The sequence below is a fragment of the Pogoniulus pusillus genome, chromosome 6 (assembly GCF_015220805.1).
Source record: "Pogoniulus pusillus isolate bPogPus1 chromosome 6, bPogPus1.pri, whole genome shotgun sequence".
Lineage (NCBI taxonomy): Eukaryota > Metazoa > Chordata > Aves > Piciformes > Lybiidae > Pogoniulus > Pogoniulus pusillus.
Window position 1 is genome coordinate 1,832,866 of NC_087269.1, and position 27,005 is coordinate 1,859,870.

General features: G+C 54.8%; 1 protein-coding gene across 3 annotated transcripts in view; it reads left to right on the plus strand.

The window, feature by feature from the left end:
* Positions 1-27,005, plus strand: part of GDPD5 (glycerophosphodiester phosphodiesterase domain containing 5) — a 145,039-nt gene that overhangs the window by 69,360 nt on the left and 48,674 nt on the right. The gene's annotated exons all lie outside the window — the stretch shown is intronic.

Sequence of the window (27,005 nt, forward strand, 5' to 3'; positions counted from 1 at the left end):
CTTTCTGGTAGGCTGCTCTGCAGCACTCTGTGGTTAGCAGAGAGGAACTTGGAGACCACAGCATCACAGGACTTCAGAGGGTGGAAGGGACCTCCAGAGATCAGCCAGTCCAAGCCCCCTGCCAGGGGCACAAGAACCTCCCTTGTCCTGCTGCCCACACTGCTCCTGAGCCAGCCCAGGATGCCATTGGCTCTGCTGCCCACCTGGGCACTGCTGCCTCAGCTTCAGCTGCTCTCTGCCAGCACCCCAAGGGTGCTGCCTGCTCTGCCTGCTCTCAGCCATTCTGGCCCCTCTCCAGCCACTCTTTTTTTCCCCCTTCCTCCTCCCCTTCTTACACATAGCTCTTGAGAGACAAACCAAACCAAACCCCAAATCCTCCAAGCAAAGCTTCTGCCTCTTCCCCAGCCAGATGTTGGCCTTGGCTACTCCTCAGCTGCTGCTGAAGCCTGTGGCTTCCTCTGCCTTCCCCTTGGCAGTGCACTGAGCCCATTTCAATCTCTTGCAGGGGGGAAAAAACCCAAACAAAATGAAAAGAGGTAAATCCCTTCCCCTATGGCAGGAGTTAGATAACTGCAGGGGATGCCTTTGCCTGGCACAAAGTGTCCTGTTGTCTGGCAGGCACAGAAACAAGCCCACCCTTGTTTGTGGGAAGCCAAGCTCCAGCCTGGTGCTGCTACATCTGCCCTGTGCTGCTAAATCTGCCCTGTCACTGCCCACTCTCTGTTCACATCAGCTGGACATGGTGGGGAGGACCTTGATTTTTCTCCTTGGAAACAGAGAGCCTTCAGTTTCAGCCCTGCTCTGTATCATTCTTACTCCAGACCTGCAGGTCACTGGGTTACCCTCTCCCCTCCCCAAGATGGGGAGGAAGCATTTTGTGCAATGGCTTCTGTTAGCAGCTGGGGCCCTGCCCTCTGCAGCTCCTCACCAGGGATAAATAAGGCTGTGCATTGATGGGCTGAGGTCTGGAGGAGCAAAGGGCAAGCAGCAAGGGCTTGCCAGCTAGGTCAGACCAAAAGGGCATCTTGCTCAGCATCCTGTCTCTGCAAGGGCCCACCAGTGGCTGTTGGAGCTAGAGGCTGAGAGCCCTGGGGCTGCTTAGGCTGCAGGAGAGAAGGCTGAGAGGAGCTCTGCTCAATGTCTCTCCCTAGCTGAGGGGTGGGTGTCAAGTGGAGGGGGCCAAGCTCTTTTGGGGGGTGCAGAGCAAGAAGCCAAGGAGCAATGGATGATAGAATCAGGCAGGTGGGAAGAGAGCTCCAGGCTCAGCCAGCCCAACCTAGCACCCAGCCCTGCCCAACCAACCAGACCATGGCACTAAGTGCCCCAGCCAGGCTTGGCTGCAACTTCTCCAGCCACAGCCACTCCACCACCTCCCTGGGCAGCCCATTCCAGTGCCAATCACTCTCTCTGCCAGCAACTTCCTCCTCACAGCCAGCCTAGACCTGCCCTGGCACAGCTTCAGACTCTGGCCCCTTCTGCTCTTGCTGCTTGCCTGGCAGCAGAGCCCAACCCCACCTGGCTACAGCCTCCCTGCAGGCAGCTGCAGGCAGCAATCAGCTCTGCCCTGAGCCTCCTCTGCTGCAGGCTGCACCCCCCCAGCTCCCTCAGCCTCTCCTCACAGGGCTGTGCTTGGGCTGCACCAAGCCTATGGTTGGATTTGAGGCTCTGAGAGGCAGATGCTCCTTGGAGACAAAAGCATCTTGTGTCTGCCTTGCAAATCTGCAGCAGGCTTGGAGAACTTGGGATGCTCCATTTGCCTTCCTTGTCTCTTCTTCAGCAAAACAGGAGTGCTCCAGACTGAATTAGAGAGTCCCTGATTAGGAGAGCCTGTCCTCATTAGCATTTCAATTGCAAACCGGTGGCAGTTGAGCTGTCTGCTCTTGCAAGCTCTGGGAGGGGAGTTGTGGCTGAGGCTTCCTGCAGTTGGCTTGGTTCAGATCTTGCTTTTGCTGAGCGTTTTGCATCCACTTAGTTGCATCCTCTGCTCTGCCCTGGTCAGACCTCACCTGAAATATTGCCTTTGTTTTTGGGTTCCTCTGGTCAGGAGGGACAGGGAGCTGCTGGAGAGAGTCCAAGGGAGGGCTGTGAAGATGCTGAAGGAGCTGGAGCAGTGCCCTGTGAGGAGAGGCTGAGGGAGCTGGGGCTGGTTGGGCTGCTGAAGAGAAGACTTAGAGGGGATCTGATCAATGCCTATCGATAGCTGAGGGCTGGGGGTCAAGAGGGAGGGGACAGACTCTGCCTGGGTGATAGGACAAGGGGTAAGAGGTGGAAACTACAGCACAGAGAGTTCCACCTCAGCATGAGGAAGAACTCTTTTAATGTAAGGGTGGCAGAGCCCTGGAGCAGGCTGCACAGAGAGGCTGTGGAGTCTCCTTCTCTGAAGCCTTTCCAGCCCTGTCTGGATGTGTTCCTGTGTGACCTGAGCTGCATTCTCTGCTGCTCTGGCAGGGGGGGCTTGGACTGGATGATCTCTGGAGGTACCTTCCAACCCTGAGTGTTCTGTGCTCCTGGTGCTTCAGCATGAAAGCAGCCAGCAGGGTATTGGTTGTTTAACTTTGGATCACTGCTGAAGGGCTCTGTGTGAGGTGGATCCAGGGCAAGGAGGAGGACTCATCTCTGCTGATGCTAAGCACATTTTAGTCCCTGGCTTCACTGCCCTGTCAGGATGCTTTAAAGCACAAACCCAATTGACAAGTGGAGCTGAACAATTCTGCTTTGCAACGGGGTGAAGGTTTAACAGAGTTCTCTCCCCTTTCTCTCCAGGGGTGACTCATTCACTGCCTGTGTGCCCAAATCAATTCCCTTATCAATTACCACTTGTTCCCCAGCCTGTCATTACACATGGTTGGAAGCTGGGCACAGCAGCTTCCCTAGGGGGGGAATGTGTTTGCCTGCCAGGCTGCCTGCAGTGATGGATGGCTTCAGCTCCAGTCAAGTGCAGGCTAGAAATGCTTCTGCCCCTTCCTTCAGAATGATGCTGGGCAAAGCATATGAAACCTGATGGATGGTGACAATGCAGCAGTGCAGGGGCTGGGGTGAGTGGTTTGTGGCAGCTCAGGATGACTGCTGGAGGGTGATGTGGTTTGGAGCAGCTCAGGATGACTGCTGGAGGGTGATGTGGTTTGGAGCAGCTCAGGATGACTGCTGGAGGGTGATGTGGTTTGGAGCAGCTCAGGATGACTGCTGGAGTGAGTTGTTGCTGCTGCTGCTTGCTTTGCTGTGACCTTTTAGGGCTCATTTCTCTGCTGTGTGTGAGATGCACAAGGTCAGGATGAGGCAGACAAAGCCAACCTGGCTCTTCACCCTTGGATTCCTTCAGGGTTGTGGCCAAGGAAGAATCAGAGAATCATAGCAGTTGGAAAAGCTTAGAACTGGAGAAGAGGAGGCTCAGGGCAGAGCTCACTGCTGTCTACAACTACCTGCAGGGAGGCTGTAGCCAGATGGGGTTGGGCTCTGCTGCCAGGGAAGCAGCAACAGAAGGGGCCAGAGTCTCAAGTTGTGCCAGGGCAGGTCTAAGCTGGATGTTAGGAGGAAGTTCTTCACAGGGTGATGTGGTTTGGAGCAGCTCAGGATGGCTGCTGGAGGGTGATGTGGTTTGTAGCAGCTCAGGATGACTGCTGCAGTGAGTTGTTGCTGCTGCTTGCTTTGCTGTGACCTTTTAGGGCTCATTTCTCTGCTGTGTGTGAGATGCACAAGGTCAGGATGAGGCAGACAAAGCCAACCTGGCTCTTCACCCTTGGATTCCTTCAGGGTTGTGGCCAAGGTAGAATCAAAGGTAGTGGCACTGAGTGCAGCCTCAGCAGGTTTGCTGCCCACACCAAGCTGTGTGCTGCAGCAGCCAGGCTGGAGGGCAGGGATGGCAGCCAGAGGGACCTGGGCAGGCTGCAGAGGTGGGCACAAGCCAAGCTCAGGAGGGTCAACAAGAGCAAGGGCAAGGTCCTGCAGCTGGGTGGAGGCAATGCCAAGCACCACTGCAGGCTGGGCAGTGCCTGGCTGGAGAGCAGCCCTGAGCAGAGGGACTTGGGGGTGCTGCTGGAGGAGAAGCTCAGCAGGAGCCAGCAGTGTGCACTTGCAGCCCAGAGAGCCAAGCAGAGCCTGGGCTGCAGCAGCAGCAGTGTGGGCAGCAGGGCCAGGGAGGGGATTCTGCCCCTCTGCTCTGCTCTGCTGAGAGCCCACCTGGAGTGCTGCATCCAGCTCTGCAGCCCCTGGGACAAGAGGGCTGTGGAGATGCTGGAGAGTGTCCAGAGCAGGGCCAGGAGGATGCTCAGAGGCTGCAGCAGCTCTGCTGTGAGCACAGCCTGAAAGAGTTGGGGCTGTGCAGGCTGGAGCAGAGGAGGCTCCCAGGGGACCTTCTTGTGGCCTGCCAGGATCTGAAGGGGGCTCCAAAAAAGCTGGGGAGGGACTTTGGAGGCTGTGAGGGAGTGTCAGGAGTGGGGGGACTGGAGCAAAGGTGGAGGTGGGGAGAGTGAGGCTGGAGGTGAGGAGGAAGTTGTTGAGCAGGAGAGTGGTGAGAGGCTGGACTGGGTTGCCCAGGGAGGTGGTTGAGGCCCCATGGCTGGAGGTGTTTGAGGCCAGGCTGGCTGAGGCTGTGTGCAGCCTGCTCTAGGGTAGGGTGTCCCTGGGCATGGCAGGGGGCTGGGATTGGCTGCTCCTTGTGCTCCCTTCCAACCCTGCCTGCTTCTGTGACTCTAAGATGTGGTGTTGAGTCCATGGTTTGGCACCAGGCTTGGCAGAGGCAGGGAATGGTTGGAGTCAATGCTCTTCATGATCTTTTTGACCCTGTGATTCAGACTGTAGCAAAGTGCAGGCACTTGATTGATGTGTCCACGAACCCAGACACTTGTGCAAGTGAAACACAGCTGGGAGGAGGTGAAGATGGCAGCAGAGGTATGATAGAGTCAGCCCAGAAATGAGATTCCTTTGGGTCAGAGCACAAGGCAGGGAGGAAGAGGATTCCTGAAGCTCTACAGCACATCTCTGGAGGTGGAAATCTGTTGTCTCCTCCTCCCCTTACTCCCTCTCACTTGTCTGCAGATGAGCAGAGTGCTTAAGGTGCTGCCCTCCTGCCTTGGCTTTGTAAAGGGCTCTCAGCAGCAGCAGTGGACACTGGAAGGGGAATTCTGGAAGCCTCTGCTGGTGCTTGCACATTAACTGCTGTGTGAGCACTTAGCTCTAAAACTGCATCTCTGAGAGGCCAGCACTCAGCTTCTTCTTAGTCCACTGCCTCTGTAGCTTGGAAACCAACTAAATTTGGGCTCTTCAACACCTGCAACCAATGTCCAAAGCTGTGAGACAGCTAAAAGGGGCTGAGGTGACTGCTGGAGCCCTTGGAGTAGTGGTTGGCACTGGGTGAAGTGCTCTCCAGAGGTGCCTTGTGAGGTGGGATCTAAGTGCTTCATAGAGCAAGCAAAAAGCAAGGAGCTGCTGGAATGGTTGGTGAGGCAGCTTTGGGATTTTCCTGCTTTAGAAGGGCTGCAGGGAAGTTGGGAGGGTGAAGGCAGCCCTGTGGAGGATGACTCAGGAGTTCTGGTGGGAGAGCAGCTGGGCAGGAGCCAGCAGTGGGCATTGGCAGCACAGAAAGCCAAGAGCAGCCTGAGCTGCATCCAGAGCAGCGTGGGCAGAGCTGGAGAGAGTGGATCCTGCTCTGCTCTGCTCTGCTCTGGGGAGACCTCTCCTGCAGGGCTGGGGCCAGCTCTGGAGCCATCAGTGCAGGAAGGACATGGACCTGATAGAGCAGGTGCAGAGGAGGGCCACAGCAATGATGAAGGGGTTGGAGAACCTCTCCTTTGAGGCCAGGCTGAGGGAGCTGGGGGTGTTCAGCCTGGAGGAGAGAAGGCTCCAGGCAGACCTCATAGCAGCCTGCCAGGACCTGAAGGGGGCTACAAGAAGGCTGCAGAGAGACTGTTTGCAGAGGGCTGCAGGGACAGGATGAGGGCAATGGCTTGGAAGTAGAGCAGAGCTTGGATCAAGTTCTGCACCAGGAGGGTGCTGGAACACTGCAATAGGTTGCTGGGGGAGGTGGTTGAGGCTTCATCCCTGGAGATCTTGAAGGTGAGGCTGGACAAGGCTGTGGGCAAGCTGATCTAGCTGAGGCTGTCCCCCACCTGGTGCCTGGTGTTGTTCCTCCTCAGGTGCAGGACTCTACACTTAGTGAGCCTCATTAGATTCCCCTTTAGCCAACTCTCCCTCTGTTTCATCTTCTTCTCTAACCCATCACAGAATCCCAGCATGTTAGGGGCTGGAAGGCACCTCCAAAGCTCAGCCAGCCCCAGCCCCCTGCCAAAGCAGCATCACCCAGAGCAGATCTCACAGGAACATGGACATTGCTTTATGCTTTCCACTTAATTAGTGCATGCTTCTCCTCCTCCTCCTGTCTTCCTTGTTCTGCCTTTTTTCTCTCTGGTCCCTCTTTTTTTGTTGTTGTTCATAGAGTCAGGCAGGTTGGAAGAGGTCTCCAAGCTCATCCTGTCCAACCCAGCACCCAGCCCTGGCCAAGCAACCAGACCATGGCACTAAGTGTCCCAGCCAGGCTTGGCTTCAACACCTCCAGGGATGGCAACTCCACCTCCCTGGGCAGCCCATTCCAATGCCAGTCACTCTCTCTGCCAACAACTTCCTCCTCACATCCAGCCTAGACCTCCCCTGGCACAACTTGAGACCAACTTGGTGTTGGTTTGCAAGGAGAGAAATGGTCACAGTTTGCCTTTTGGGGGGTGCAAAGGTAAGGAACATCAAATGCTGACTCCTCTTAAACTCCTGAGCTCTGATTTCCACTAGAGGACAATGAATTCTCACCCTCTTCGTCCTGCTGCTGCTGGGTTTAAGACAGCACCCAGCTAAGAAAGCAGAGGTTGGTTCCCTCCTGCTTTGAGATGTGTAAAGCACAGAGGTAGGTGACACTCCTAGCACTTGCCAGAAACAGCAGAGTGAGGTTTTTGTCCCTTCTGCTGGGCAGAGCTGCTCAGTTTCCTCCTTTGCCTTTGTCAGAACCAACTTGCTTGGATCCTCCTGGGCTAAAATTCAGTGGAAACTCCTGGAGGAGGGGAGGAAAAAAACATCAATTCCAGGCTGTCATTATTGCTTCTGTGTATATTTGTGTCCTACTCCTCCTCCTTGGAAGTTCAAAACCTATCTGAGCTCTGCAGCTCCAATTTCCCCTCTCTATTGATCTGCAGAGCCCCACAGAGCAGTTTCTCCTTGGAGATGCTGACAAGAGCATCAAAACCTCTGCCAGAGTCCAGAGGGAAGCTTCATTGGGTAGGTTCTCCTCTGCCCTGCTCCTCAAGAGAGACTTGGTCAGGTTGGAGAGTTGGGAGGAGGGGAACCTGATCAAGTTCAACAAGGGCAAGTGTAGGCTCTTGCAGCTAGGAAGGAAGAGCTCCTTGTAGCAGGACAGGTGAGGGATTGACCTGCTGGAAGGCAGCTCTGGGGGGAAGGATCTGGGGGTGCTGGTGAGGAGGAAAGTTGTCTGTGAGCCAGCAATGTGCTCTGGTGGCCAGGAAAGCAAAGGGATCCTCTAAGGTACATGAAGAAGGATGTGGGGGGAAGGATCTGGGGGTGCTGGTGAGGAGGAAAATTGTCTGTGAGCCAGCAGTGTGCCCTGGTGGCCAGGAAAGCAAAGGGATCCTCTAAGGTACATGAAGGAGGATGTGGGGGGAAGGATCTGGGGGTGCTGGTGAGGAGGAAAGTTGTCTGTGAGCCAGCAATGTGCTCTGGTGGCCAGGAAAGCAAAGGGATCCTCTAAGGTACATGAAGAAGGATGTGGGGGGAAGGATCTGGGGGTGCTGGTGAGGAGGAAAATTGTCTGTGAGTCAGCAATGTGCCCTGGTGGCCAGGAAAGCAAAGGGATCCTCTAAGGTACATGAAGGAGGATGTGGGGGGAAGGATCTGGGGGTGCTGGTGAGGAGGAAAGTTGTCTGTGAGCCAGCAATGTGCCCTGGTGGCCAGGAAAGCAAAGGGTCCTCTAAGGCACATGAAGGAGGATGTGGGGGGAAGGATCTGGGGGTGCTGGTGAGGAGGAAAGTTGTCTGTGAGCCAGCAGTGTGCCCTGGTGGCCAGGAAAGCAAAGGGTCCTCTAAGGTACATGAAGGAGGATGTGGGGGGAAGATCTGGGGGTGCTGGTGAGGAGGAAAGTTGTCTGTGAGCCAGCAATGTGCCCTGGTGGCCAGGAAAGCAAAGGGTCCTCTAAGGCACATGGAGAAGGATGTGAGCAGCAGCAGTGGGGAGGGAAATTCTCCCTCTCTGCTCTGCCCCAGTGAGGTCACACCTGGAGAGTTGTGTCCAGTTCAGAAGGGACAGAGAACTGGTGCAGAGTGTCCAGCAGAGGCTCTGGAGATGCTGAAGGGACTGGAGCATCTCTGTGCAGAGGCAAGGCTGGCAGCCTTGGGGCTGGTTAGCCTGGAGGAGAGCAGCCCAGAGGGGATCTGATCAGTGCATGTCAACAGCTAAGGGGCAGAGAGCAAGAGGATTGGGCCACCAGAATGTCTGCAGTGGTGCTCAGTGACAGGGCAGGGGGCACAAGCTGGCAGCCAGGAGGTTCTGTCTGAACATGAGGAGAAGCATCTGGGGAGGAGGCACAGCAGGCAGCAGGACAGGTTGGGGCTGCCCTGCAGGGAAGAAGATCCCTGGAGAAAGAGCTTGGAGTGCTGGTGGGCAGCAAGTTCTGCATGGGCCAGCAATGTGCCCTGGTGGGCAACAGAGCCAGTGGCAGCCTGGGGGGCAGCAGCAGAAGTGTGGCCAGCAGGGCTGGGGAGGTTCTGGTCAGGCTGGAGGTGAGGAGGAAGTTGTTGAGCAGGAGAGTGGTGAGAGGCTGGACTGGGTTGCCCAGGGAGGGGGTTGAGGCCCCATGGCTGGAGGTGTTTGAGGCCAGGCTGGCTGAGGCTGTGTGCAGCCTGCTCTAGGGTAGGGTGTCCCTGGGCATGGCAGGGGTTGGCACTGGCTGCTCCTTGTGCTCCCTTCCAACCCTGCCTGGTTCTATGTCTCTATATTTGGCCCAGCATTAGGGTGGGCTCTGCACAAGTGCTGTATAGAACCAGGCAGGTTGGCAGAGAGCTCCAAGCTCATCCAGCCCAACCTAGCACCCAGCCCTGCCCAAACAACCAGACCATGGCACTGAGTGCCCCATCCAGGCTTGGCTGCAACAGCTTCAGGGATGGAGACTCCACCATCTCCCTGGGCAGCCCATTCCAATGGCAGAGTAATTGGTAGAGTGATTTGTTCTGGGAAGGACCTTTCAAGGCCACCCAGTCCAACCCCCCCATGCAGTGAGTAGGGACATCTGCAGCTAGAGCAGGTTGCTCAGGGCCCCAGACTATCTGACTTGGAATGGTTTGAGGGATGAGGCAGCTCTCACCTCTCTGAACAACTTGGGACAGGCTCTCACCACCCTCAGCATCAAAAAATGTCTTCCTTCTCTCTGGTCTAAATGTGTCTCTTTTAGTTTCAAACCATCCCTCCTTGTCCTGTCACCCTGCTCAAAAATCTGTCCCCATCTTCCTTCTTCATCCCTTTAAGTCCTGCAGGGCCACCAGAAAGTCTCCTTGGAGCCTTCTCTCCTCCAGGCTGCACCCTCCCAGCCTGACCTCCCAGCAGAGCCCTTCCAGCCCTCCCAGCATGGCTGTGCCCTGCCCTGGCCCTGCTCCAGCAGGTCCCTGCCTGTGCTGTGCTGAGCACTGCAGAGCTGCCCCAGCACTGCAGGGGAGGTCTCAGCAGAGCAGAGGAGCAGAATCCCCTCCCTGCCCCTGCTGTCCTCACTGCTGGGGATCAGCCCAGCACAGGGCTGGCAGCACTCAGTGCCAGCTCCTGCCCAGCTTTTCACCCCCTCCTCAGCACCCCCCAAAGCCCTTCTCACAGAATCACAGAATGGTCTGGGTTGGAAGGGACCTCTGGAGGTCATCTGCTGGGCTGCTTCTCCATCCCTGCATCCTCCAACTTCACATTGGCAAGACTGGCTAGGGCTGGGGGGATAGGTTGGACTGGATGATCTTGGAGGTCTCTTCCAACCTGGTTGATTCTATGATTGGTACCAGTGGTTGCCCCAAGCCACTCCTGCTCAGCTTTGCACCTCCCAGCCCTTCTCCAAGGAGCTGCTCTCCAACCCTTCATCCCTCTGCCTCTACTCAGAGAATCACTGAGGCTGAAAAAGACCTTTCAGAGGATGCAGTCCATCCTTTAACCCAGCACTGCAGGGGAGGCCTCAGCAGAGCACAGCAGAGGGGCACAATCTGCCCCTTGCTGCCCACACTGCTGGGGATCAGCTCAGGACAGGGCTGGCAGCACTCAGTGCCAGTTCCTGTCCAGCTTTGCACCCCCCAGCACTCCAATTTGCAGACACCTGCAAAACCCAGGAGTGTCCCTGACTAAAAAGAGTGCCCTTGGTTTGCCAGCAGAGCTGCTGGGGATGGGTCCATTGGCATGCAACCAGCTGGGTGCAGCTCAGGGGGCACCTGGATTAGAGTGCACTTAAAATAATCAGGCAGCCTCCTGAGTCAGGGCAGGCAGTAATTGCAGGGACTAATTTAATCATTTCCTATGTGCTGAACCCCCACCCCCAAAATCCTTTCTATTTTGGTGCAGGGATCTTGGCAGGGTTGCAAAGGCAATGGATGCAGCTGCAGCAAGTGTTACCTGCAGCTGCACATCACTCTGCTGCATTTTGCTCTGCAGTGGGGGCAAAAAGGGAGCCCATTAGGTAAAGACCAGAAATTCCTTGCAAGCCTCTTAGCTTTGGAGGTAACCACTCAAAATAGAAAGTGCTGGGGGGTGTTTGGTTCAGTTTGAGGTCTCTCATTAGAAGAAGGACATTGAGGGGCTGGAGCAGGTCCAGAGGAAGGCAATGAAGCTGGGGAAGGGTCTGGAAAATGGGGGTGGGGAGGAGCAGCTGAGGGAGTTGAGTGTGTTGAGCCTGGAGAAGAGGAGGCTGAGGGCAGACCTCATTGCTGTCTGCAGCTCCCTGAGAGGAGGTTGAGGTGAGGTGGAGGTTGGGGTCCTCTTACTAGGGTCACTCCCAAAGAGTGGCTGCCAATGGCTCCATGGCCAAGTGCAGGCAGTGACAAATGGAGTCCCTCAGGGAGCAGTCCTGGCACCAGGCTGGTTCAGCATCTCTGTGGGTGCCAAGGACAGAGGCACTGAGTGCAGCCTCAGCAGGTTTGCTGCCCACATCAAGCTGTGTGCTGCAGCAGCCAGGCTGGAGGGCAGGGATGGCAGCCAGAGGGACCTGGGCAGGCTGCAGAGGTGGGCACAAGCCAAGCTCAGGAGGGTCAACAAGAGCAAGGGCAAGGTCCTGCAGCTGGGTGGAGGCAATGCCAAGCACCAGTGCAGGCTGGGCAGTGCCTGGCTGAAGAGCAGCCCTGAGCAGAGGGACTTGGGGGTGCTGCTGGAGGAGAAGCTCAGCAGGAGCCAGCAGTGTGCACTTGCAGCCCAGAGAGCCAAGCAGAGCCTGGGCTGCAGCAGCAGCAGTGTGGGCAGCAGGGCCAGGGAGGGGATTCTGCCCCTCTGCTCTGCTCTGCTGAGAGCCCACCTGGAGTGCTGCATCCAGCTCTGGAGCCCCTGGGACAAGAGGGCTGTGGAGATGCTGGAGAGTGTCCAGAGCAGGGCCAGGAGGATGCTCAGAGGCTGCAGCAGCTCTGCTGTGAGCACAGCCTGAAAGAGTTGGGGCTGTGCAGGCTGGAGCAGAGGAGGCTCCCAGGGGACCTTCTTGTGGCCTGCCAGCATCTGAAGGGGGCTCCAAAAAAGCTGGGGAGGGACTTTGGAGGCTGTGAGGGAGTGGCAGGAGTGGGGGGACTGGAGCAAAGGTGGAGGTGGGGAGAGTGAGGCTGGAGGTGAGGAGGAAGTTGCTGAGCAGGAGAGTGGTGAGAGGCTGGACTGGGTTGCCCAGGGAGGTGGTTGAGGCCCCATGGCTGGAGGTGTTTGAGGCCAGGCTGGCTGAGGCTGTGTGCAGCCTGCTCTAGGGTAGGGTGTCCCTGGGCATGGCAGGGGTTGGCACTGGCTGCTCCTTGTGCTCCCTTCCAACCCTGCCTGATTCTATGATTCTAACAAGAGGAAATGGCCTGAAATTGTGCCAAGGAAGGTTTAGGTTGGAAAGGAGGAAAAAACTTCTTTGCTGCAAGAGTGGTCAGGGACTGGCAGAGGCTGCCAGGGAGGTGGTGGAGTCTCCATGCCTGGAGGTGTTCAAGAATCCTGTGGCTGTGGCACCTGGGGACATAGAATCATAGTCCAGGCTGGAAATTCTTGGCAGTGAGGGTGGGGAGAGACTGGCAAAGGTTGCCCAGGGAGGTTGTGGAGAGGTTGGTTGGATGATGCCTTGAGCACCCTGCTCTACTAGAAGATGTCCCTGCCCATGGTGGTTGGGTTGGAACTGAATGATCTTTAAGATCCCTTCCCACCCAAACCATTGCATCACCAAAGTGACACAGTGGCAAACACCTGGGCTGGTGCCTTGCTGGTGTTTACCAGGAGGGTTGGACCAGAGGAGCTTTGCCTCCTCCTTTTCAACCCCTTGCACGCTGAGGTTGTGTGCCTGTGCTGCAAGGCTGCCTGCCTGCCTCCTGAGCTGGTGAGAAGGAGCCTCTGAGCTCAGTAATTCCTCTATTACATCTTGAGCTTTGTTTAACCACTTCCCTTTGTTGTCTGTGATCACAGCACTGCCTCGGAATAGGATTATGCTTTGTTTGCTTTGCCTTCCCCCAGCTCTTGCTTTTAGCTCTCCTATTAAGCCCCATTTGCTGTCTAAGGACACTCATGTCTGCAGTGCAAGCCTGGGGAGTAATTCATGTGCTTCTGCTGTGCCTCTCCTCTGCTTTATGTCTTGTTAGAGCTTTCCACAGTAGGTTTGCTTCCATAAAATCCAGTGGGAGGGGAGGGTTGGCTCCATCTGAATCCAATTAGCTGGAATAGCAGGGAAGGAGTCAGCCATAGCTGCGTGCTCTGTCATTCCTGGCAGCTGTTTGTTCTCTGTTGAGGTCTTGCTGCAGTGTCAAGTTCCAGGTGTCAGAGTTAGTTGGGGTTTAGAAACGATTTGTCATTTTCTCAGGGGTCTGGGGTAGGTGTCAGGATTGATTTACTGGCTGGGGATAGAGGTTTGGCTTCTGTGGGGCTTCTGAGACTGAAAGTCAACTTTGGGGTTGCTGTCGAAGGCTTTGCAGGGTTAGAGAGGAGCTGAGGAAGAGATTAGAATCATAGAATAGGATCAGAGAATGAGGCAGGGTTGGAAGGGAGCACAAGGAGCAGCCAGTTCCAACCCCCCTGCCACGCCCAGGGACACCCTACCCTAGAGCAGGCTGCACACAGCCTCAGCCAGCCTTCAAGTTGTTCAGCAGGAGGATGCTGAGACTCTGGAATAGGCTGCCCAAAGAGGCTGTGGCTGCCTCCTGCCTGGGGATGCTCAAGGACAGGTTGGATGAGGCCTGAGAATGATAGAATCACAGAGTCAAGCAGGTTGGAAGAGACCTCCAAGCAGCCTGCTCTAGGGTAGGGTGTCCCTGGGCATGGCAGGGGGGTTGGAACTGGCTGAGCCTTGTGGTCCTTTCCAACCCTGACTGATTCTATGATTCTAGGAGGAGCCTGAGGGCTGCCCTCATTAATGCTGGTAAAGATTCATCTGGAATATTGTGTCCAGTTCTGGGGCCCTCACTTCAAGAAGGAGCTCAGGGAGGTGCTTGAAAGAGCCCAGCACAGAGCCACAAAGATGATGGAGGCAGTGGAAGAGCTTCCCTAGGAGGAGAGCCTGAGGGAGCTGGGGCTTGGGGCTTGGAGAGAAGGAGCCTGAGAGGTCACATCGTTCATGGTGATAAAGCTGTGCAGGCTGAGTGCCCAGAGGCTGCAGCCAGGCTCTGCTGGGTGATGCCCAATGCCAGCCCAAGGGGCACTGGGGGGAAGTTGAGGCATAGGAAGTTCCATGGAAGCATGAGGAGGATTTTTCCCCTGTGAGGTTGCCAGAAGCCTGGAACAGGTTGCCCAGGGGGGCTGTGGAGTCTCCCTCTCTGGAGATACTGCAGAGCTGCCTGCATGTGTTCCTGTGTGCTCTGCTCTGGCTGCTCCTGCTCTGGCAGGGGGTTTGGACTGGATGAGCTTTGGGGGTCCCATCCACCCCCTGACCTGCTGTGATGGTTTAGAGAAGATGAATCAGAGTTGACTAAAGGAGAATCTAACGAGGCTCAATGATCTAAGTGTAGAGTCCTGCACCTGAGCAGGAACAACACAGGCACCATGTGGGTGACATCCTCAGCTAGATCTAGGTGATGCTGCTGTGGCAGGGGGTTAGGACTGGCTGAGCTTTGGAGGTCCCTTCCAGCCCCTATCATGCTGGGATTCTGTGATGGTTTAGAGAAGATGACTCAGACTGAGAGTTGGCTAAAGGAGAATCTAATGAGGCTCAAGGATCTAAGTGTAGAGTCCTGCACCTGAGGAACAACAGCACAGGCACCATGTGGGTGACATCCTGAGCTAGATGTAGGCGGTGCTGCTGTGGCAGGGGGTTAGGACTGCCTGAGCTTTGGAGGTCCCTTCCAGCCCCTATCATGCTGGGATTCTGTGATGGTTTAGAGAAGATGAATCAGAGTTGGCTAAAGGAGAATCTAATGAGGCTCAAGGATCTAAGTGTAGAGTCCTGCACCTGAGCAGGAACAACACAGGCACCATGTGGGTGACATCCTCAGCTAGATCTAGGTGATGCTGCTGTGGCAGGGGGTTAGGACTGGCTGAGCTTTGGAGGTCCCTTCCAGCCCCTATCATGCTGGGATTCTGTGATGGTTTAGAGAAGATGAATCAGAGTTGACTAAAGGAGAATCTAATGAGGCTCAAGGATCTAAGTGTAGAGTCCTGCACCTGAGGAACAACAACACAGGCACCATGTGGGCGACATCCTGAGCTAGATCTAGGCGATGCTGCTGTGGCAGGGGGTTAGGACTGCCTGAGCTTTGGAGGTCCCTTCCAGCCCCTGACATTCTGGGTTTGTTTAGGGGAGAAGCTGCTGCTGCTGCTGCTGGAGGGAGATGCTCACACAGCAGCACTTTGCCTCTGTAATCACAGCCAATCCTCAACGCCATAAAGAATACAAAGAAGGGAGCTGCCATCTAGGACTCTTTATGTGCTCCTCAAGCAGAGCTTTAATTTCTACCCTGCTAGCAGAGTTGTTGCCTTGAATTTACAACCCAAGCAGGCTGCAAATTGTTGCTGCAGGCAGGCAGGCAGGTCCTAGCAGCCCAAAGCTGATCGTTTAGAAGCGGTTGAGGAAGCTCAATGGCGCAGTTGCTTTTATGGGCTGGTGGATCCCATTTGGCACCTTGCTTTGTTTCTGGGCTCCATGTTTATTGCTGCAGCCCACAGATAGCTTGTCTAATGTCTCTTGATGAAGGGAAATGACCCTGTCCACCTGTTGGAGAGAGGTGACTTTGAGAGGAGACTCTTAGGTGTAGATGGCAGCAGTGGAAGGGATGCTCATGGGCTCAATTCTGCCTTGCTTTTCTATCTGTGCTGGCTTGAGGTGACTTTGGGAGGAGGCTCTTAGGTGTAGATGGCAGCAGTGGAAGGGATGCTCATGGGCTCATTTCTGCCTTGCTTTTCTATCTGTGCTGGCTTGAGGTGACTTTGAGAGGAGGCTCTTAGGTGTAGATGGCAGCAGTGGAAGGGATGCTCATGGGCTCATTTCTGCCTTGCTTTTCTATCTGTCTGTGCTGGCTTGAGGTGACTTTGAGAGGAGGCTCTTAGGTGTAGATGGCAGCAGTGGAAGGGATGCTCATGGGCTCATTTCTGCCTTGCTTTTCTATCTGTGCTGGCTTGAGGTGACTTTGAGAGGAGGCTCTTAGGTGTTGATGGCAGCAGTGGAAGGGATGCTCATGGGCTCATTTCTGCCTTGCTTTTCTATCTGTCTGTGCTGGCTTGAGGTGACTTTGAGAGGAGGCTCTTAGGTGTAGATGGCAGCAGTGGAAGGGATGCTCCTGGGCTCATTTCTGCCTTGCTTTTCTATCTGTCTGTGCTGGCTTGAGATGACTTTGAGAGGAGGCTCTTAGGTGTAGATGGCAGCAGTGGAAGGGATGCTCATGGGCATCCCCTCCAACCTAAACCATTCTGTGATTCTACTCTATACTAATATGATCTTCAAGAGGGTAGAGAAGCTCCACAGAGGGGCTGAGATTGGATCCATGGCCAATGAGAATGGGATGAGCTTCAACAAGTCCAAGTGCCATTTCTTGCCTTCATTGCCTCTAATCTTAGTTTGACCTTACCCAGCCCCCTTTAGTTCAACCTGCTTTCATGAAACCTCTTTCTCAGCTCAAACCTCACTGCCCAAGGATGTTGGTGCTTTAATTAAGGTTGAAGCATCCAAGCTAACTGCAAGCCAGCAGCATCATGTGCCTGCAAAAAGAAAAGCAGCACCAATCATCAGAGCAGCAGGCTGGAATGTGTTAGCAGGAATAAGATCCTCAGCAGGCAGCAAGGATGCTGATGAGAGCTCAGCAGGGATGCTGTGCCCAGCAGCAAGGTGCTCTGCTTCAGGCAAGGCTTGAACCTCATCCAGTTGGTCTGTGCTAGGAAGATGGGCCAGGGGAGTTGAAATGTTTGTTTTTCTAAGTGAGCTTCATCAGTGGAGACTGAAAGAAGTGAACTTTATTTAGGCTAGAGGGGAAAAAAGCTGCCTCTGCTTGGCCTCCAAATGTCACAGAATCAGGCAGGGCTGGAAGGGAGCACAAGGAGCAGCCAGTTCCAACCCCCCTGCCATGCCCAGGGACACCCTACCCTAGAGCAGGCTGCACACAGCCTCAGCCAGCCTGGCCTCAAACACCTCCAGCCATGGGGCCTCAACCACCTCCCTGGGCAACCCATTCCAGCCTCTCACCACTCTCCTGCTCAACAACTTCCTCCTCACCTCCAGCCTCACTCTCCCCACCTCCACCTTTGCTCCAGTCCCCCCACTCCTGACACTCCCTCACAGCCTCCAAAGTCCCTCCCCAGATTTTTTGGAGCCCCCTTCAGATCCTGGCAGGCCACAAGAAGGTCCCCTGGGAGCCTCCTCTGCTCCAGCCTGCACAGCCCCAACTCTTTCAGGCTGTGCTCACAGCAGAGCTGCTGCAGCCTCTGAGCATCCTCCTGGCCCTGCTCTGGACACTCTCCAGCATCTCCACAGCCCTCTTGTCCCAGGGGCTCCAGAGCTGGATGCAGCACTCCAGGTGGGCTCTCAGCAGAGCAGAGCAGAGCAGAGGGGCAGAATCCCCTCCCTGGCCCTGCTGCCCACACTGCTGACCTGGTGAGATGAATCCTTGCATGGGTGCAGCCAGCAGCCCAGGGCATTGCTGCTTGTGTTGTGTGGGGCAGATGCAGGAGATCAAACCCACATTGTCAGGAGCTGTCAGACTAAAATCACCTGCTCAGGGTTCAGCTGGAGAACCTCTGTTGTGTTTTCTCATGAACCAGAGGCTCCCTAAGGGATTTTTGTTTGCCTCTGCATTGAATGAAAGGAGGAGGATAAAATAGGAAGAGGAAAGAGCTGTTTCAGGACATGATTATTGCTGCAAGAATTCTCCTGGGGTCACTAATAGCCAGAAAGAGCCTTGGCTGCAGCTGTGCAGCCTCTCTGGAATGGCACAGGAATTCCCATCACGGCCCCCTGGGGGGTTATTGGCATTTATCCTGATGGATGCAGCTGCTGGAGTGCAGTTGGATGTTCAGTGATGTACATCGAGGGAGGAATTGGTCCTCTGGAATGGCAGAGCCTGGCAGGGAGGAGGAGCAGGCAGGGATCATAGAATCAAGCAGGCTGGAAGAGAGCTCCAAGCTCAGCCAGCCCAACCTAGCACCCAGCCCTGCCCAACCAACCAGACCATGGCACTAAGTGCCCCAGCCAGGCTTGGCTGCAACACCTCCAGCCACAGCCACTCCACCACCTCCCTGGGCAGCCCATTCCAGTGCCAATCACTCTCTCTGACAACAACTTCCTCCTCACATCCAGCCCTGATCTGCCCTGGCACAGCTTCAGACTCTGGCCCCTTCTGCTCTTGCTGCTTGCCTGGCAGCAGAGCCCAACCCCACCTGGCTACTTAGTGCCATGGTCTGGTTGGTTGGGCAGGGCTGGGTGCTAGGTTGGGCTGGCTGAGCTTGGAGCTCTCTGCCAACCTGCTTGATTCTATGGTTGTATGAACCCTCCCTGGGCAGCCTGTTCCTGTGTTCTGTCACCCTCACAGGGAAAAGAAATAGGATGAGAGGGAATGGATTGAAGCTGGAAGAAGACAGGTTGAGACTGGAGGTGAGGAAGAAGTTGTTTGCAGTGAGGGTGGTGAGACCCTGGCACAGGTTTGCCCAGGGAGGTTGTGGAGCACAGCATCACCCAATGTGATCTTTGATCACATTGGGTGATGCTGTGCTCCACAACCTCCCTGGAGGTGTTCAAGGCCAGGCTGGATGAGACCTTGAGCAACCTGAGCTCGTGGGAGGTGTCCCTGCCTATGGCAGGGGGGTTGGAACTGAATGAACCTTAAGGTCCCTTCCAACCTAACCCACTCTGTGACTGCTCCCCAGCTTTGCAAGGCTCCAAGCTCTGAAGCCTGGAGGAAATGCTCACTCCTGCCCTACCTACCCTTCCTCCTGGTGGTTAGTTGGGGTTTGTTTGGAGGCTGAGAGCCTTGAGGTGTTGACCAAAGTGTAAGTATGTTCTTTTTAAAGAGGTTTGAGGGTTTCCTCCCCCCTCCCCCAGCTCTCTCTTTGTTGCATCTGTCCATCTGCAGTTCAATTAGGGCAGCCCCAGCAGGAACACATCTTTCAATCATCTGCTTGCTGCCACTTTCTGGGGCCTGCTAAATTGAGTTGTCACTGGAGCTTGGCATGGCTCAGCAAGCTCATCCATGGCCTGCCCTAACGAGGTGTGCAGAGAGCTGTGAGCCCTTCTTTGGAGGCATCAAATAGCTGAGGGCTGCAGGGACTTACAGATGCAGGCTGGGCAGTGCCTGGCTGGAGAGCAGCCCTGAGCAGAGGGACTTGGGGGTGCTGCTGGAGGAGAAGCTCAGCAGGAGCCAGCAGTGTGCACTTGCAGCCCAGAGAGCCAAGCAGAGCCTGGGCTGCAGCAGCAGCAGTGTGGCCAGCAGGGCCAGGGAGGGGATTCTGCCCCTCTGCTCTGCTCTGCTGAGAGCCCACCTGGAGTGCTGCATCCAGCTCTGGAGCCCCTGGGACAAGAGGGCTGTGGAGATGCTGGAGAGTGTCCAGAGCAGGGCCAGGAGGATGCTGAGAGGCTGCAGCAGCTCTGCTGTGAGCACAGCCTGAAAGAGTTGGGGCTGTGCAGGCTGGAGCAGAGGAGGCTCCCAGGGGACCTTCTTGTGGCCTGCCAGGATCTGAAGGGGGCTCCAAAAAAGCTGGGGAGGGACTTTGGAGGCTGTGAGGGAGTGGCAGGAGTGGGGGGACTGGAGCAAAGGTGGAGGTGGGGAGAGTAAGGCTGGAGGTGAGGAGGAAGTTGTTGAGCAGGAGAGTGGTGAGAGGCTGGACTGGGTTGCCCAGGGAGGTGGTTGAGGCCCCATGGCTGGAGGTGTTTGAGGCCAGGCTGGCTGAGGCTGTGTGCAGCCTGCTCTAGGGTAGGGTGTCCCTGGGCATGGCAGGGGTTGGCACTGGCTGCTCCTTGTGCTCCCTTCCAGCCCTGCCTGATTCTGTGACTCTAGGAGGCAATTCTATGATTCTATCTGGTTAGCTGCTGAAGCCTCAACAACCACAACAGCAGGAACCTGTTGGTTTTTCCTTCCTGCCTTCTTATTTCAGACCTTTTGTCTGCCAGATCTGATTTCTTCCTTTTATTTCCCATTTATGTATTTGTAGATGGCCTCTTCTGAGCAGGGAATCAGCTCAGACCTCTGCAGCCTTTATGAAGTGGCCAATCTGGCTCAGATTGGTTGCACTGACAGATGGAGCCTTCCTATCACACAATGGCTTGGATTGGAAGGGACACTTAAAGGTCATCCAGTCCAAGTCCCCTGCAGTCATCAGGGACACCTTAGAGTCATAGAATCAAGCAGGTTGGAAGAGCCCTCCAGGCTCAGCCAGTCCAACCCATCCCCCAGCCCTATCCAGTCAACCAGACCATGGCACTAAGTGCCTCAGCCAGGCTTTGAACTGGATCTTCAACTAGATCAGGCTGCTCAAACCCCCCAGACAACCTGAACTGGAATGTTTCCAAGGGTTGGAGCAGCTACCACCTCTTTGGGTGGACTGGGGTAGTGTTTGACCACTGCCTATGGCAGGGAGTTGGAACTGGATGATCTTTGAGGTCCCTTCCAAGCTAAACCATTCTATGATGCCATGATTCTTAGTGGCACAACTTGAGGCTGTGTCCCCTTCTTCTGTTGCTGCTTGCTTGCAGCAGAGCCCAACCCCAGCTAGCTACAGCCTCCCTGCAGGGTGTTGTAGCCTTCTGAACTTCCTCCTAACATCCAGCCCAGACCTCCCCTGGCACAGCTTGAGGCTGTGTCCCCTTCTTCTGTTGCTGCTTGCCTGCAGCAGAGCCCAACCCCACCTGGCTCCAGCCTCCCTTCAGGTAGTTGTAGCCTTCTCCAGATACTGGAGTCCAGTTCCTAACCTCCAGTCCATGCCTTCCATGGGGGCTGATGTTGACCAAGGGCTGTCTATGCCCATGGCAAGGTGGAGTAGGGCTGCACCAGGCACTGATGCCCACCCTGGCCACAGCCAGCCTTTGCCCTATGCCTCAGAGGCTCCCAGCCAGGGAGTGCAGCCAAGACATTAACATGATCTTTGCTCTTGTTTCCCCTTGGGTCCTGCTTCTGATGGGTGCAGACATCCTTCATCTTCAGAGCTGATTTAATAACTTGCTTGAAGAAGGTTTTTTTTTGTGCTCACTGAGGTCCAGTTGGGTAATGAGGAAAGGAAGAACCAGGCCAGCAATTTGTCTTCTGTGTGCTCTGGGTAAATGGCAGCCTGTCTCCTTTTATCCCCCTTAAGCTGCTGCTGATAAATGCCTGCAGGAGGTTGGTGCTGGAGAATGGCAGAGAAGAGAGGAGTAGAGGCTTGTTAGTCAGCTCTTCCTTGGAGCTGGGGGTGAATTGAAACCCCCTCAAAGCACAGCTGAGTGCTGGTGGTGCTCCAGGTTGAGTTCAGCTCTTGTCATTGCTCTTGAGGTAGAGAGTAGCTATTGAGGGTGAATTTAAAGCACCTCAAAGCACAGCTGAGTGCTGGTGGTGCTCCAGGTTGAGTCCAGCTCTTCTCTTTGCTCTTGAGAGTAGTTATTGAGGGTGGATTGAAACTCCCTCAAAGCACTGCTTAGTGCTGGTGGTGCTCCAGGTTGAGGCCAGCTCTTGGATTTGCTCTTGGGGTAGAGAGTAGTTATTGAGGGTGGATTGAACCCCCTCAAAGCACTGCTTAGTGCTGGTGGTGCTCCAGGTTGAGGCCAGCTCTTGGATTTGCTCTTGAGAATAACTATTGAGGGTGAATTTAACCCCCCTCAAAACACAGCTGAGTGCTGGTAGTGTTCCAGGTTGAGGCCAGCTCTTGGATTTGCTCTTGGAGTTGAGAGTAGTTGCTGAGGATGGATTTAAACTACCTCAAAACACAGTTGAGTGCTGGTGGTGCTCCAGGTTGAGGCCAGCTCTTGGATTTGCTCTTGAGGTAGAGAGTAGCTATTGAGGGTGAATTTAAACCCCTCAAAACACAATTGAGCAATGGTGATGCTCCAGGTTGAGGCCAGCTCTTGTCTTTGCTCTTGGGGTAGAGAGTAGTTATTGAGGGTGGATTGAACCCCCTCAAAGCACTGCTTAGTGCTGGTGGTGCTCCAGGTTGAGTCCAGCTCTTGGATTTGCTCTTGAGAGTAGCTATTGAGGGTGAATTTAACCCCCTCAAAACACAGTTGAGCAATGGTGATGCTCCAGGTTGAGTCCAGCTCTTGTCTTTGCTCTTGAGGTAGAGAGTAGCTATTGAGGGTGAATTTAAACCCCCTCAAAACACAATTGAGCAATGGTGATGCTCCAGGTTGAGGCCAGCTCTTGTCTTTGCTCTTGAGAGTAGTTATTGAGGGTGGATTTAACCCCCATAAAGCACAGCTGAGTGCTGGTGGTGCTCCAGGTTGAGGCCAGCTCTTGGATTTGCTCTTGAGGTAGAGAGTAGCTATTGAGGATGGATTTAACTCCCTCAAAACACAGCTGAATGATAGTGATGCTCCACGTTCAGTCCATCTCTTGTCTTTGCTCTTGAGGTAGAGAGTAGTTACTGAGGATGGATTTAAAGCACTTCAAAACACAGCTGACTTTTGAGTTGAGCTACAGGACAGCTGTTGAGGGACTTTTAAGGATGTTGGGTAGTGATAGGACTAGGGGGAACAGATCCAGGCTAGAGGAGGGGAGGATTGAGGTTAGACATTAGAAGAGGTTCTTCAGCATGAGGGTGCTGAGACCCTGAGGAGCAGGTTTCCCAGGGAGAAGCCTCATCCCTGGAGGTGTTTCAGGCCAGGCTGGATGTGGCTGTGAGCAACCTGCTCTAGTGTGAAATGTCCCTGCCCATGGCAGGGGGTTGGAACTGGATGACCTTTGAGGTCTCTTCCAGCCCTGACAATTCTGTGATAAGACACCAAGGTCCATCCCTGCCACTTGTCTCTAGCCTCAACATAGAATCAAGCAGGTTGGAAGAGACCTCCAAGCTCATCCAATCCAACCTAGCACCCAGCCCTGGGCACTCAACCAGACCATGGCACTAAGTGCCTCATCCAGTCCAACCTAGCACCCAGCCCTGTCCAACCAACCAGACCATGGCACTAAGTGGGACAACAACTCCACCATCTCCTTGGGCAGCCCATTCCAATACCAATCACTCTCTGAGTTAGGAAGTTGTTGGCAGAGAGAGTGATTGGCATTGGAATGGGCTGCCCAGGAAGGTGATGGAGTTGCCATCCCTGGAGGTGTTCAAGACAAGCCTGGCTGGGGCCTGGAGCAGAGCCCTGTGAGGAGAGGCTGAGGGAGCTGGGGGTGTGCAGCCTGCAGCAGAGGAGGCTCAGGGCAGAGCTGATTGCTGCCTGCAGCTGCCTGCAGGGAGGCTGTAGCCAGGTGGGGTTGGGCTCTGCTGCCAGGCAAGCAGCAAGAGCAGAAGGGGCCAGAGTCTGAAGCTGTGCCAGGGCAGGTCTGGGCTGGATGTGAGGAGGAAGTTCCTGGCAGAGAGAGTGATTGGCACTGGAATGGGCTGCCCAGGGAGGTGGTGGAGTGGCTGTGGCTGGAGGTGTTGCAGCCAAGCCTGGCTGGGGCACTTAGTGCCATGGTCTGGTTGGTTGGGCAGGGCTGGGTGCTAGGCTGGGCTGGCTGAGCTTGGAGCTCTCTTCCCACCTGCCTGATTCTCTGATTCTATCCAACAGGAGAGGCTCAGCTTCCTCCAGAACAGATTTAGGTCACTTAATGGAAACCTTTGCTTGGAGCCAAGCTCTGGTTGACTACAGGGAGACCCACTCCAACCTCACATAATGCAGAGAGAATTATTCTTGTCCAGGGTAGCTATTCATACATTTGCTATTTTTTTCCTCCCCTGGGTTTTTGGTTGTTCTTTTTTCTCCCCCAGCAGCTGATGCTATTTATTCCAAACAGGCTTAATGTTTCTGACCACAAAAACCTCTGCCAAGGACATGGATCCTACCAGCAGGTGAAGTGGAAAAATCATCTTAACTCATTAACTCTCCTCCCCCTTTCAACTCTCTCCTGGTGAGGCTGCATCTGGAATGTTGTGTCCAGTTCTGGGCCCACTCAGGTCAAGAAGGAGTTCAGGGAAGTGCTTGAGAATGTCAGGCACAGAGCCACAAAGGTGATGGAGGCAGTGGAAGAGCTTCCTTAGGAGGAGAGCCTGAGGGAGCTCAGGCTTGGAGCTTGGACAGGAGGAGACTGAGGGCTGCCCTCATTGCTGCTGATGAAAGTGTGCAGGGTGAGTGCCCAGAGGCTGCAGCCAGACTCTGCTGGGTGATGCCCAATGCCAGTCCAAGGGGCACTGGGGGGAAGTTGAGGCATAGGAAGTTCCATGGAAGCATGAGGAGGAATTTTTTCCTGTGAGGTTGCCAGAAGCCTGGCACAGGCTGCCCAGGGGGGCTGTGGAGTCTCCCTCTCTGGAGGTATTGCTGAGCTGCCTGCATGTGTTGCTGTGTGATGTGCTCTAGGTGATGCTGCTGTGTCAGGAGGCTTGGACTGGAGGAGCTTTGGGTGTCCCTTCCAGCCCCTGACCCTCTGTGATTCACCATGGTGGGTGCCTACCCCAACCTCTATTCCAGCCACACCCTGGAGATGAGGACACATTAATTAACATCCACTCATACTGCCAGGCAGAAGCTGGTAGATGATTTCAGCACCATCTTTGTTCTCTTGTGCTGTTCATCAGTGCTGATGAAGCTGTGCAGGGTGAGTGCCCAGAGGCTGCAGCCAGGCTCTGCTGGGTGATGCCCAATGCCAGCCCAAGGGGCACTGGGGGGCAGTTGAGGCATAGGAAATTCCATGGAAGCATGAGGAGGATTTTTTTCCCTGTGAGGGTGCAGCTCCAGCTCTCTGCTCATCCTCGTGGCTCTCCCCTGGACACCTCCCATGGATGGATAAATGCCTGCTCCATCCCAGAAATCCAGCCTGGAAGAGAGGAGGCTGCAGGGCAGCCAAAAGCAGAGGAACCCCTTGAAATGGATAGAACAACTTCAACTCATTTCCTTGCTCTCTGGCTTTGAACCTGAGCATAAAAACCTTTGCTCAATGCATTCTTTCAGCAGAGGGGATGAACTGAGCTGCCTTTCAACCCTGCATTCCTCTTGGCCTTTTGATTTCAGCTGCAGCAGGAAATCACAGGTCATTAAAAGTTATTGGCAGAGCAAGCTCCTTCCAGGTCTCCTTGCTACTTTGAGCCTAAACTGAGGTTTCTTCTGCCAAAACCTGCTCAGAGATCCTGTTCCTCCTTTTAAATAGGTCATTTTTTATAGCCTCCTCCTTCTTCAAACAGTTGCCTTTCCAAATCCAACACCCTGGGGGCTTCATGGTCTTAAAGGTCTTTTCCAACCTAAATGAATCACAGAAGGTCAAGGGCTGGGAAGGACCTCAAAAGCTCATCCCCTGCCAGAGCAGCATCACCTGGAGAAGGTCACACAGGAACACATCCAGGTGAGGTTTGAATATCTCCACAGAGGGAGACTCCACAGCCCCCCTGGGCAGCCTGTGCCAGGCTTCTGGCAGCCTCACAGGGGAAAAATTCCTCCTCGTGTTTCCATGGAACTTCCTATGCCTCAACTTCCCCCCAGTGCCCCTTGGGCTGGCTGTGAGGAGGAAGTTGTTGGCAGAGAGAGTGATTGGCACTGCAGTGGGCTGCCCAGGGAGGTGGTGGAGTGGCTGTGGCTGGAGGTGTTGCAGCCAAGCCTGGCTGGGGCACTTAGTGCCATGATCTGGTTGGTTGGGCAGGGCTGGGTGCTAGGCTGGGCTGGCTGAGCTTGGAGCTCTCTTCCCACCTGCTTGATTCTATGATTGGGCAGGGCTGGGTGCTAGGTTGGACTGGCTGAGCTTGGAGCTCTCCTCCAACCTGCCTGATTCTGTGATTGGGCAGGGCTGGATGCTAGGTTGGGCTGGCTGAGCCTGGAGCTCTCTGCCAACCTGCCTGATTCTGTGATTGGGCAGGGCTGGGTGCTAGGTTGGACTGGCTGAGCTTGGAGCTCTCCTCCAACCTGCCTGATTCTATGACTCTTGCAGTCAGCAGGGTTGTCTTCAACTAGAGGAGGATGCTCTATGCCCCTAACAACCCTAACCTGGAACGATTTGAGGGATGAGACTTCTTACCCCTCTCTGGGCAAAGCTGGTTTGCAAACCTACACTTTCCACCCCAGATTAGGTTGCTGAAGATGGTCCCTGTCCTCCTGAAAGCCCACCCAGAAGCATGCTTGAGCTCCCTGAAGTCTGGCAGCCCTTAGAAGATTGCAAGTGGATTTTCACAAGGCCAGCCAGCAAAAGAAATGGCTCTGGCAAGTTCAGCATCAAGGACAGGCCCAAAATAGCTTTTGGAGGAGCTTGACAGAAGCTAAGCTCCTTGCATGTAAATGAGGAGGAAAATAATGTATAGGAGGGGAAAAGAAAACGAGGCCAAACTCTGCTCTGAAATGTTTTCCTTGGCTGGTTTAGCAAATCAGTGTCATGAGTACAGGCCAGGACTATCCCATAATGACCTTTAAAGAGCTGGAAGGTTTAGGTGTTTTTTGGAAGTGATGTTGGTCCTCAGCACTTGAAATGCTTTAAACTTCACTTGCAAAAGAAAAGCTGCCTGGTTAACCACTCCAGCAGTGTTGCTGGGAGATGCAAGGAAGTGTTAGACCCAAATGGGAAGGGAAAGTAAAGATAGGAGGCTTGAGAGCTGGGAGAGAGCTGCAGACTGGAAGGCATCCAGAAGGAAATGGATTTGGTCTTGTAAAAGGGTTAAAAATAGCTTCCCCCAGGGAAAATTTAAGGGGATGGAGTGAAGGTGTTGAGTGGATTTGGGTTTGGATGTTGATGTAATCCAGATGGTCCAGGGGTGGATTTCAAGCTGAAACTTCTGGTTTGGAAAGGCTTTGGTTTGGCTGTGCAGAGGTGGTTGGTGTGGAGGAGGTTCTTCGCCTTGCAGCCTTGATGGAGAAGGCTGTTGGGCATTGTGGGGCTGGGGTAGATACTCATGCAGCTACCAGGGTTGGAAGGGACCTCAAGGATCAGTGGCTTGGATGAAGGGACAGAGTCTGCTCAGCAAGTTTGGAGATGATCTGGAGCAGGGGATTGAGTACTGATGATCTGGAGCAGGGGGTTGAGTCCAGCGGCAGTGAGTTTGCAGATGGCACCAAGCTAGGAGCAGTGTGGAGCTGCTGGAGGGTAGCAGAGCCCTGCAGAGGGACCTGGCCAGGCTGCATGGGTGGGCAGAGGCCAAGGGGATGAGACTGAACAAGGCCAAGGGCAGGTTCTGCACTTTGGCCACAACAACCCCAAGCAGCACTGCAGGCTGGGGCCAGAGTGGCTGAGAGCAGGCAGGCAGAGAGGGCCCTGGGGGTGGTGGGAGAGAGGAGCTGAAGC